Genomic DNA, 10062 nt, shown 5'->3' with positions numbered 1-10062 from the left:
AAACCAAACACCCCATACACCTCTAATATTCCATCTGTTGTTATTGTGGCTGAAGTGTTTAATGAAAAGTCATAATGCAAACCAGCCAAACTATTTTTGACAGCAAAGAGGCAGCGTACAGCCAGGTCACCAAAAACCTGTGCATAAATACACACTACAGCTCTGGGATCTAAGTCCATTATGGTGGTGGGATTTAATAGTATAAATGCCATGAAATTTATAATATTATAAACAACGTCTCCAGTCCCGTTTTACAACTCCTAAACTGAAAAGATTTGCATCGTTCCAGCTTCCATTACTGAAAATGGCTTATTATCGGGAAGAAATATCTTTTATTCCTAAACCAAAAAAACAAAAAAAAAGATAATTATGCACAGGACCATCAACAATCTTGAAAAAGGCGGTAGGCGGGGCTTAAAAGTTTCCGGGTGGCATTGTTGGACGCTGGCCCCGCCTTTCCTGGGCGGGATTTTGTCAGTTTCGTCTTTCGTAACTTTCCTACTTGGAACTCAACTGAGATGCTCAACTTGCGAGGAGCCGCGGAGCACCGAGCGCTCTCGGTTCCCTCCTCAGTCGACGGGATCCTACGGCGGACTGGGGCGCAACCCCTCCTCCTTTGCAACCCCGCAGTGCCCCTGGCCCGGGGAATAGCCAAGCGGGCTCTGGTGGAGTTTTGATTCCATCACCAGGAAGGCTCCAGAACCGGAGCAGAGGGCTCCAAAGGACCGGAGGAAAGAACCGGGAGGGAGCGCGTAAGAAAGAAAAAAAAAAAAAACCCGGACGTTTCCATCCCTCGGATCCCACCGTCGGCCGGAGCAGATTTGCAAGTAAGTCCCCGGGGCAGCGCTTGCTTGGTGCAGTCTGGAGCTGGGAGCGAGGAGCGGGGCTGGAGCTTTTCGGCGATTGAGCGCGGCTGCTGACCGGCGCGTCTGCCTTGAGCCCGGGCCGGGAAGGAATTCTTCCTCGGAGCGTCGGGTTGCTGCCTGACGCGCGGTGCGCTTTGGAGAGCAGCCTCTTTTGGCGAAGATGGGGAGGCACGGGGCTTCGCCGCGGCCGTTCCATGTGTGATGTATGGCGGCGTGCGTTTGTCATTCTCTCCGCCCGGGCTAAGATTGCCCCGAACCTTTACTTTGGGAAAGTAACTCTTGAGCTCAACCCTGTGAAGAGAAATCTAAAAACAGAAGTCCCTCCCTCCCGCTTTTTATTTATTATCCCCCCCCTCTCCTATGCGCTTCTGCCGCTACTACTAAGGGGGTCCACCGTGCGCTGGTAAACGGAACGGGCAATCGGGCGCGGGGTTCTGACGGGGCGACCACCGGGGCTCCTAAAGGCTAATTGGATGGTGGTGGCCGGGATTTTAAGAAAAACCGGTCCCGGATCGGACCTCGCGAAAGTTGATCTGCGGCCAAAACGGCGTTTGCAGAACCCGGCAGCTCTCCTGCTAGGCGCGCGCACCCGACGTTGCGCGCAGCAATTGGGGAAGAGGGGAGTGAGCCCCTTCTATAGTCCGCAGCGCCACGGCACCCCCTCTTTGCTCGGGTGCTGCTGGATGGGAGGGAAGGGGAAAGAGGAGAGGGGTCTGGAGCCTCCTCATCTCCTCCTCCTCCTCTTCCTCCTCTTCCGGAGAGCCTCGGATCGAGGCGCCCCTCTCCGCTGTAGGAAGAAAGGGGTTGGGGCAGCTGAGTTGCGAGTCGGTCTCCTGCTCCCACGGTATCGCGCTGTACCCCTTGCGGGGCGGGGATCTACTCTCACACTTACACCGTCCCGTTCGCCATCTCCGCCGTCGATTCCCGCGGAGTCAGAGCGCACGCATCTTCCCTAAGGAGCGGGGCGAAAAGGCCCTTGCTGAACCGGAGCAGCGTCCAGGGGGAGGTGAGGGAAGGCTGGCTGCTGAGGATGGGACGATCCACTCACGGATCGACCGGAGTCGGTGCCCACCCCCACCCCCCCCCCCACTGGCATTAGCAAGTGTGACTTCTCACCACCATCCGCTCTCTCTCGCCTCCCCCTTTCCGTCGAAGCACCTGCTATTTTGATTTCCTTTCAACTCGCACTCTCGCGCTCATTTCCATGACAACAAGGAATGTCACAACTAAAGATTCCGTCTTAATTGGGGGTGGGGGATGGGGAAGAGAAGACCTGATCCGAATCAAAGTTTGAAGCCTGGGATGAGGGGTTCAGAGCTCTATCGCAGTTGGATCTTATATAGCGGGGAGTGGGGGGGAGAGAATCTAAACTTAGCCTGGGCTGGACAGTCGTCTGGATGTGGGTCTCGACCTGCGCTTTCTCCCCCTCCCTAATCCCGATCCCCGAGACACCCGCGAATGGAGCCGAGTGTCATCAACTTGGCTGCAGTGGCTAAAGTGGGCCCGCAGGGTTGCTTTAACATGGGAAGTTAACAGCAGAAGAGGAGGGTTAATAAGTGCGTACATGTCCGGAAGCTTAAATCATCTGGTGAACTAAGAAGGGACGGTTGCTGAGAACGAGAGATAAAGATCTCAATTCCATCTGATCCCGATAGATCTGGTCACATCTGCATAGGGCTGCATCGTACCTTCGCTGGGTGAAGGAGGTCCTTACACAGGGCTTTTCTGACAACCGTCTTGACACAGGGACAAAAGCAGTGACCTAAAAATAAAAAAAAAATGTAAAAATGCCTTTGATTGACATCATTGGGATCATCTACCTATTTGATCATCATAAATGTGGTGGCAAATCTACAGCAAGTGTTCACAGTTTTAAAACAAATCTCAAACCACTGCTTGCCTATGCAGATGAATTAAGTGACAGATTTGCACTAACCAGTGGGCAAAAAAGTGTTCATAGAGGCTTGCCTGTGGACAGTATTTTTTTTTCAGTATACATCGGCGTATGTCGGAATCGTATTCTTCATTCCATGTATATGCTTCAGTGCTTATTTAATGCCATGAGATATTGGAAGGAAAGCATATAGATTAATGGTATGTGAAAAAAGGAGCAGAATATGAAATCAAATTCCAAAATCATTCCCTTCCATATGGAAACCAGATGATTTCAAATAGCAAATTCCTGACTGTTCTCAAGTCATGAAATATTAGTGCCTATTGACTTAAATGGGGGGGGGAATCCAGAGGAGTCCGAATCTTCCAATCTGTCCAGCAACCTTTGGCCTGCTAAATGATGGAGTACAAATTCCATCGTTCCCAGCTTTGGATACAAAATCAAGCCATATTGTAAACAGATGTACAAGAATTCTCTTTGGGCTCAACCATGTGGTCTCTGTCTCCTCAAAACTGACAGTGACAAATGCTGTTCTAATAAAAAGAGCTGTGAACCATATATTTTAAAAAGGACGGGGCATCGTTATCTGCAGTGTTAATATTGGATTAAGAAGTTAAACATACTGTAAACATGTATTTATAAATTATCAAAACATAAAAATATCAAAAAAGAATTAGCCAGACACAATTGAAAAGACCTTTTTTTTTCATTCCTGATTTTGTGGTGCTCTAGAATCAAAATATTCTCTTTTTAAAATACAGGCATACGTCGGAGATATTGCGGGTTCAGTTCACGGCCGTTGCAATAAAGCGAATATTGCAAACCACACACATTTTTATTTTAATTTGTGGTGCATATCAGAGTTATGTTTACCCTGTAGTCTATTAAGTGTGCAATATCATTATCTTTAAAAATCAATGTACATGCCTTCATTAAAAAATATTTTATTACTAAAAATGCCAATCATCATCTGAGCCTTCAATGACTTATAATTTTTTTGCTAGTGGAGGGTCTTGTAAACAAATTGCAGTCATCTGTGAAGCACAGTAAAATGAAGCACAATAATAACAAGGTATGCCTGTATAAATAAATGTGCCCTTAATTGGAAGTCCATTTATTACAATTTAATCTCACGGTGAAAATATATATGCCTCTTCAAATTTTAATTCAAGAGTAAGGTATTCATTGACCATCATATAGCCTTCAACAAACTTTTGAGGGCATTACATCCCTGTCAAATTCTTTTTCTAGTTGAAAGTTGTGGTTGTTTTTGCTTACTAAGATAAGGTTGGAAAAAACAAAGTTGTAAGGAGACCCCACAAAGCCTTATGCATCCATTTCACTCATTATAGTCTACCATAAATCCTGGGAAAGGACCCAAAATGTTCAGTCTCACCAATTCTAATGATTTAATTTTTACCTGTGTTTCCTGTGGGCTCTTGACTGTCACAAAATGTAAATGTAATCAAAATTTTGCCCATTCCAACTGTAGTTGATTGATCTGATCATATAGCATGTGACCTATCCTGCCTCAGGTTCCCATGGGTTGACAATTCCACATATCTAGACTCCATTATGATACCTGGGGAGACTGTGTTCCATTTGTAGGGTCAGGGGCTGATGAAATATTGGGTTTTTTCTTCCCTAGAGACTCTAACCCATATGATTACCAGCCCAACTTACTACTGTAACAGATCGTGTACTATATAAATAAAATATTAACACTCATCTCCTTAATATGTATTAATTCTCTTATGCTCAGCTCCATGACCTTTTTATTGATTTCCTTGCTTTATCATCCTAGCGTATGAATGGAGTGGATTTCCAATCTATGTCAGTTTCACATGTTTGCAGTGAGAATCCTATCTTCTTTCCGTATGAGAGTGCAATTTAAGAAATGTAATGAATTGCCTATTAAGTGCTGAGCTTAGAGGCCCCCAGACAGTCAAACAATAATGTAAGCTATGCTTTTCAGAAACATAAAACAACTGTTTAAGAGGTCATATGTTTATGTATAATTAAAAGCCAGTAGGGCTTTTCTTCCAGATAAAGTGATATTAGGCCTACAATCTCCAAATACTAATCTGATACTGTAAACATCTCCTCCCAGAGTATGTGGATATTGCTCCACAATTAGAACTCACCCCAAAGGCTTCCCCACCATACACCCACTATATGCAATAGATGCTCCTTCAGTAGGTTTGCAATGATGGAAAGCTGATACAAGAACCAGCTGTCCCTTTGAACAGTTTCTTCCCTCTTTCATCCTGAAAGAAAAGACCATCTATATTCTACTGTGGGTTAAATAAAGAATAGATGCAAATTGCCCATGAAAAACAAATGAGGCAAATAAAAATAAAATAAATGAAGACTTGTCATGAATTCAGTACAGTATGTTAGGGGTGGCTCTTTTTAAACAAAGTCACATCATTTAATGCACAAATGCATACATAAAACTCGGTAAAGATCGGTGTTTTCCTTTGGACTCTTTCAATGAACAACTTTGGTTTGCCAGAACTAAAATTCCACAAAGTCCCTTCCAAGATGCATGGAAAATTATAATTAATTGCATATGGTAAAAGAAATAATGTAATCTCTCAGAATTTCCACACACTTTCTAGACAAGCTCCTTGAAGCAGAGTAGAAAGATGTATTGTTTTTATAGAACAAAAACTATTATAGCAGAATGGATATTATAGTAGAATGTTTTATTATTTCTCTAGCAGTTTCAGGTGGGTCTCTTTACTCCTTTCACTCTTCCCTGCCATATCCTTGTGTGCTAGATTGGGATGTGAGAGACCATAAATGATCCTAACGTCTCCCAGTGGAGTTTCTATGGCTGAAAGTGGACTTGAATCTGTCTCTAGTCTTAACCACTACTCTTAGTCTAACACTAAGTTGCTACTCTACTCAATGAGTCTCAACTGTGGCAACTTTAAAGTGCATGGACTTCAATACTTAGAATTCCCCAGTCAAGACTGCTGGAAAATTCTGGAAACAGAAGTCCATTCATTGAACTGTAACATTCTGTTAGTGAAATTACATATGGTATCCTCAGACTGAGTCATCTCAACTAATGAAGCCAAAGAACTTGATGCTGAAGACTTAGCAGTAACTTTGGGGTCCAGACTTGGATTCATCACTGATCTTTTAAAGCTAGATAAGATTTTTTTATCAATTTGCAATAATTGCCACATAACATTTCACGAGAACAAACAAATGATTTCATCAGATCTGCCTCAATTTTGTTCAACTACCCATTCTTTTATATTCATAACCTGGAGCTTTTCAGTAAATTTCATTTTCTCCACATCTTGTCTATTTCCAATCAATGTCAGATTTGATTTTTTCGCCCCAGTTGTCTCATGTTTTCAATCTCGGGGGGGGGGGGGAATCCAGATAAATATTAACATTTAATCTGAACACCCTCCCTCCCTCCCACTCATATATATATATATATATATATAACCATTTGGTATAAAATGGTTTGTCATGAATGCGACTGCTTAAGAGCTCTTGGATTGGAGCTGAAAGGCAAAAGGGAAGCAATATGCTCTCTCCCATATTGGGGTAGACTAGGTGCTTCGACAGAAAAGCATTATATATATATATATATATATATATATATATATATATATACTGTGTATGTCTTTGGTTATTCGGGTCTTCTCCCACGTAAAATTGGAAGTGTCTTGGCGACGTTTCGACGAAGTCTCATTCGTCATCTTCAGGCTGGTGTTCTCGGCTTCATGCTTCGTGAAGCATGAAGCCGAGAACACCAGCCTGAAGATGACGAATGAGACTTCGTCGAAACGTCGCCAAGACACTTCCAATTTTACGTGGGAGAAGACCCGAATAACCAAAGACCTACATACAAACACCTGCGAAAACCTGAGAAAACATATATATACTGTATATATATATATATTGTGTATATATATATATATATATATATATATATATATATATATATATACTGTATACATATATATATATAGCATGTGTGTGTTTGTGTTCATTTTTTAGTATAATTACTTTTTAAAGGTGAGAACATTGTAGAAACAATCAGAAAAGTACACTGTCCAATAGTAACACTGTTCTAATTTGTATATTCACAGATTGCAAATTAAATTAAAAATGTGGCGTGAATTAAAACTTTGTGCATCTATAATTGTCGGTCGTTGAACTGTGCACAGGTAGATGGTTGATGTTGTTGCATATTAACTAAAGCCATCTTAGATTAAAGGAGGTTTTTTTTTAACTTTTGAAAACCATGGAACAGCAAACAATTATTAAAATGAGAAAGAACTTTACAGTAGCTGTTTCTTTTAAAAAAAGAATATTAAATAAAACACATTTTAATGATACTGGTTATTTTCCTTTGCATACTACATTCATTATATATCTTAAAGTAATGTATGAGGTTGCTTATGACTGCATTTTTCATCAGTCCAAAATGATTTTTTTTTAAAAAAAACTCATATGCTTAGTTCAAGTCTATATTGATACTTGCATTTGGTTAAGAATGCTGAAAATTTGCTTTCACAAAAATACATTGAAGAAAAAAAATAGAAAACATTTCATTGCTTTTCACCTATAAACTCATACTCCCTGGGAATTTTTCCATCAAGAAGTCATAATTTTTCTGACAATATGACATATGAGAAGTGATCTGCCAACATTTCATCATTTATAGCTAGAGGCATTTGTTTTGCTAGAGAAATTAAATGGATCCAAAACCAGCATGAAAAAAACCCCTTCTGATGGATATAGAGACCAATGCATGGAACACCTTCAAGCTTGGGGCAATGCATGCAACATAGTTTAAGATCCACTGATTTTAAAGCGGACTTTGTAAATCCAGGAATTTCCTACTGCAGAAGTAATAGAACATGCTGCTTCCTCTCTTATCAAGTTAAAAGTCCACATTTTTAATTCCACTTTACAAAGTTGTTTTATTTTTATACAGTGCTGGGGTATTTTTCCCCAGGGCCCAAGAAAAATACTGCACGTTCTTAATGCATCCAGAGATATTCTTCTTGCGCTGCAGCTTAGAAACAGATTCATGCTAGAGATTTTAAAAATAATTGCTTTCAGGCTTTTGGAAATGATCTGAAGTAGCAAGCAGTATTAATGTCTCTTCTGGCAGCAAACAGGTTTTGTAAGTTCTTGCTTTGACTAAGTAGGAAAGTGACTAGATAAAGCATACATATGCTGTAGTTTCTGCGGTTAAAATCCTCAAACCTCTAAAAGGCACCAGATTGGCAAAAGAGAGTAGAGAACATAGCTAGAATAATGCTTCTCTGGAACTATCCTATTTTGAAAGATTTTTTTCCTGCCTCTATCAGTGATGGACCAGAAAATTTGGTTGCTTGGGAACAGTGCTGGAATTCTCATTGTTACCAGACTTTTTCTGATTTTTTTTTTCTGCTGCCATAGACTAGCATAGCTCACCTCCTACAATTGTTAGATGGGTGCATTTTGTTCAAATAGATGCCAGCATTTCAGCTTTTTAGGAAAACATGCCGTGTCTGTTCCTCTCATAACAATTTGGGGTGAAGTTTAAGAGATGGGCTGTATTGACTGAGCCAGGCAACAAAGAAAGTCTTGTTTAATAGTCTCATCTATTGATTATGAAGCTGTATCTCATTATTGTATAGCATTTGCTTTTTCTACACATTGACTCCAATTCTGACCATTCTTACTTCAGTTGTCACTTATCTTGCTTTAGTTTCACTTTGCTCTTCCATGTTCGCACATCCATCTTTAGGAAAGTATTGTTTTTACTGTACAATTAAAAAAAACAATTTAATAACTGGACTTACGCTGTAGCAAAGTTCCTATTCAGAGCCAATCTTACTCTGAGGCAGGGTAACACAGATTTGGGGTTTACTATTAAATAGTAATCATTTTATTGATCAGATTTTTTTTTCTACAATGAGAATGACATTTCTAATAAACAGCCAAATATATTTTATTTAGGACTATTTATACCAACCAGTTCAGCGGAAGCTTAATAAAATTCTAGAATCTTTTTACCACAGTATGATGTAATTGCAAATACTGTAATGTTATAAATCTTTGCATTTCATCCAGAAGCTGCTGAAGGATCTTCATGAGTTGTTCATTAGCTACAAAGCAAGGTTCATGAACTTGCCCGTGACATATACAACCTGAAAGATTTCAAAATGGTATGCAGTGAATGAAAGGCATATTTTGTTTCAAAATTCTAGTGAGGACAACCCTATTAATTTGTTAACACAAAATCAGATTTGTCTTTCCTGATATCTTTACCCAACAGAAAAACAAGTTGTTGTTTGCCCCCCAATTATTACTGTACAGCCGTGTTACCATCATTAAGAATAGAAATCCCATTGAAAATAAGCAGATGGAGGGCATTGCAAATTGCTATAGATATCCCTGCAAAAAGCTCTGAATGCCTTTAAAGATACCATTGCTTCCAAGAAGTTGGTTGCCCAGAGAACTTAATCCTTTTTGTGACACCTGAACATGGCTTCCCAGTTTCTTTCCAGTCCAGTTACCTTGTAATATATAGATGAGGGAAATGAGAGTGAGGGGAGGGAGAGGGATGCTGCCTAGGAAACAGCCAGACAAGATAGGCAGAATGGTCAGAGAAAGGACCATTAAGCCATTGGAGCTTCTGACTCTCGTCTGATTGATTCCTAGGCAGCCTCTCTCCCTCTGCTTTCCCCAAAGTCATCCCCACATTCCATTACACCTTTTCTCTTTACCTCACCTCTGCCCAGTTTTATCCCCTCCTTTCTTTTTCTTCCCCTCCCCATTCCACCAATGTTGCTACTTCTTTCTCCGTTTTTCAACTCCATCCTGTTTTTGTTCTTTTCCTTTGCTGCTAAAAGAGAGAGGGGAAATTGTACATAATTATAAACTTCTGTGTAAGGAAGTGTGGGAGAAATCAGAAGCAGATGGGGCTCAATTAATTTTATAAATAGGCTATCTTATTAGTAATATCTATGGGTGTGTAATTGTCTGGGTCTCACCCCTTTTTGTGTGGTTTCTGATTGTACATGCATGCACACTATAAGTGTGTGCATATGTAGAAGTGCATTCGGTATATATTTTTATTGGGTAAGAGAAATCTCCACGGCTGGATTTGCTTGAAATGGAAGTTGGAGTTGATAAGCTAGGTGGACAGCTTGGGACAGATAAACATTATATAGGATTTTTCATTTGCTCTTGTAATTTTTTTCCTTCCTTGGGAGAAGATCCTGTTAAATACCTGGTACTCAGGACAAAAATAATTCACTGTAATTCACACAATAC

General features: G+C 40.7%; 1 protein-coding gene across 1 annotated transcript in view; it reads left to right on the top strand.

Moving 5' to 3' along the window:
- The first annotated feature begins 476 nt into the window (after window positions 1–476).
- Window positions 477–10062, top strand: part of CAMKV (CaM kinase like vesicle associated) — a 69592-nt gene continuing 60006 nt past the window's right edge. Inside the window, exon 1 of the mRNA XM_034440960.3 lies at window positions 477–827. The gene's annotated coding sequence lies outside the window, so the exon portion shown is untranslated. The remainder of the gene's footprint in view (window positions 828–10062) is intronic.

The sequence above is a fragment of the Pantherophis guttatus genome, chromosome 2 (assembly GCF_059756535.1).
Source record: "Pantherophis guttatus breed Tessera chromosome 2, ASM5975653v1, whole genome shotgun sequence".
Taxonomy (NCBI): domain Eukaryota; kingdom Metazoa; phylum Chordata; class Lepidosauria; order Squamata; family Colubridae; genus Pantherophis; species Pantherophis guttatus.
The sequence above is the reverse complement of the archived record's forward strand: the minus strand, read 5'-3'. Positions and strand labels throughout refer to the sequence as shown.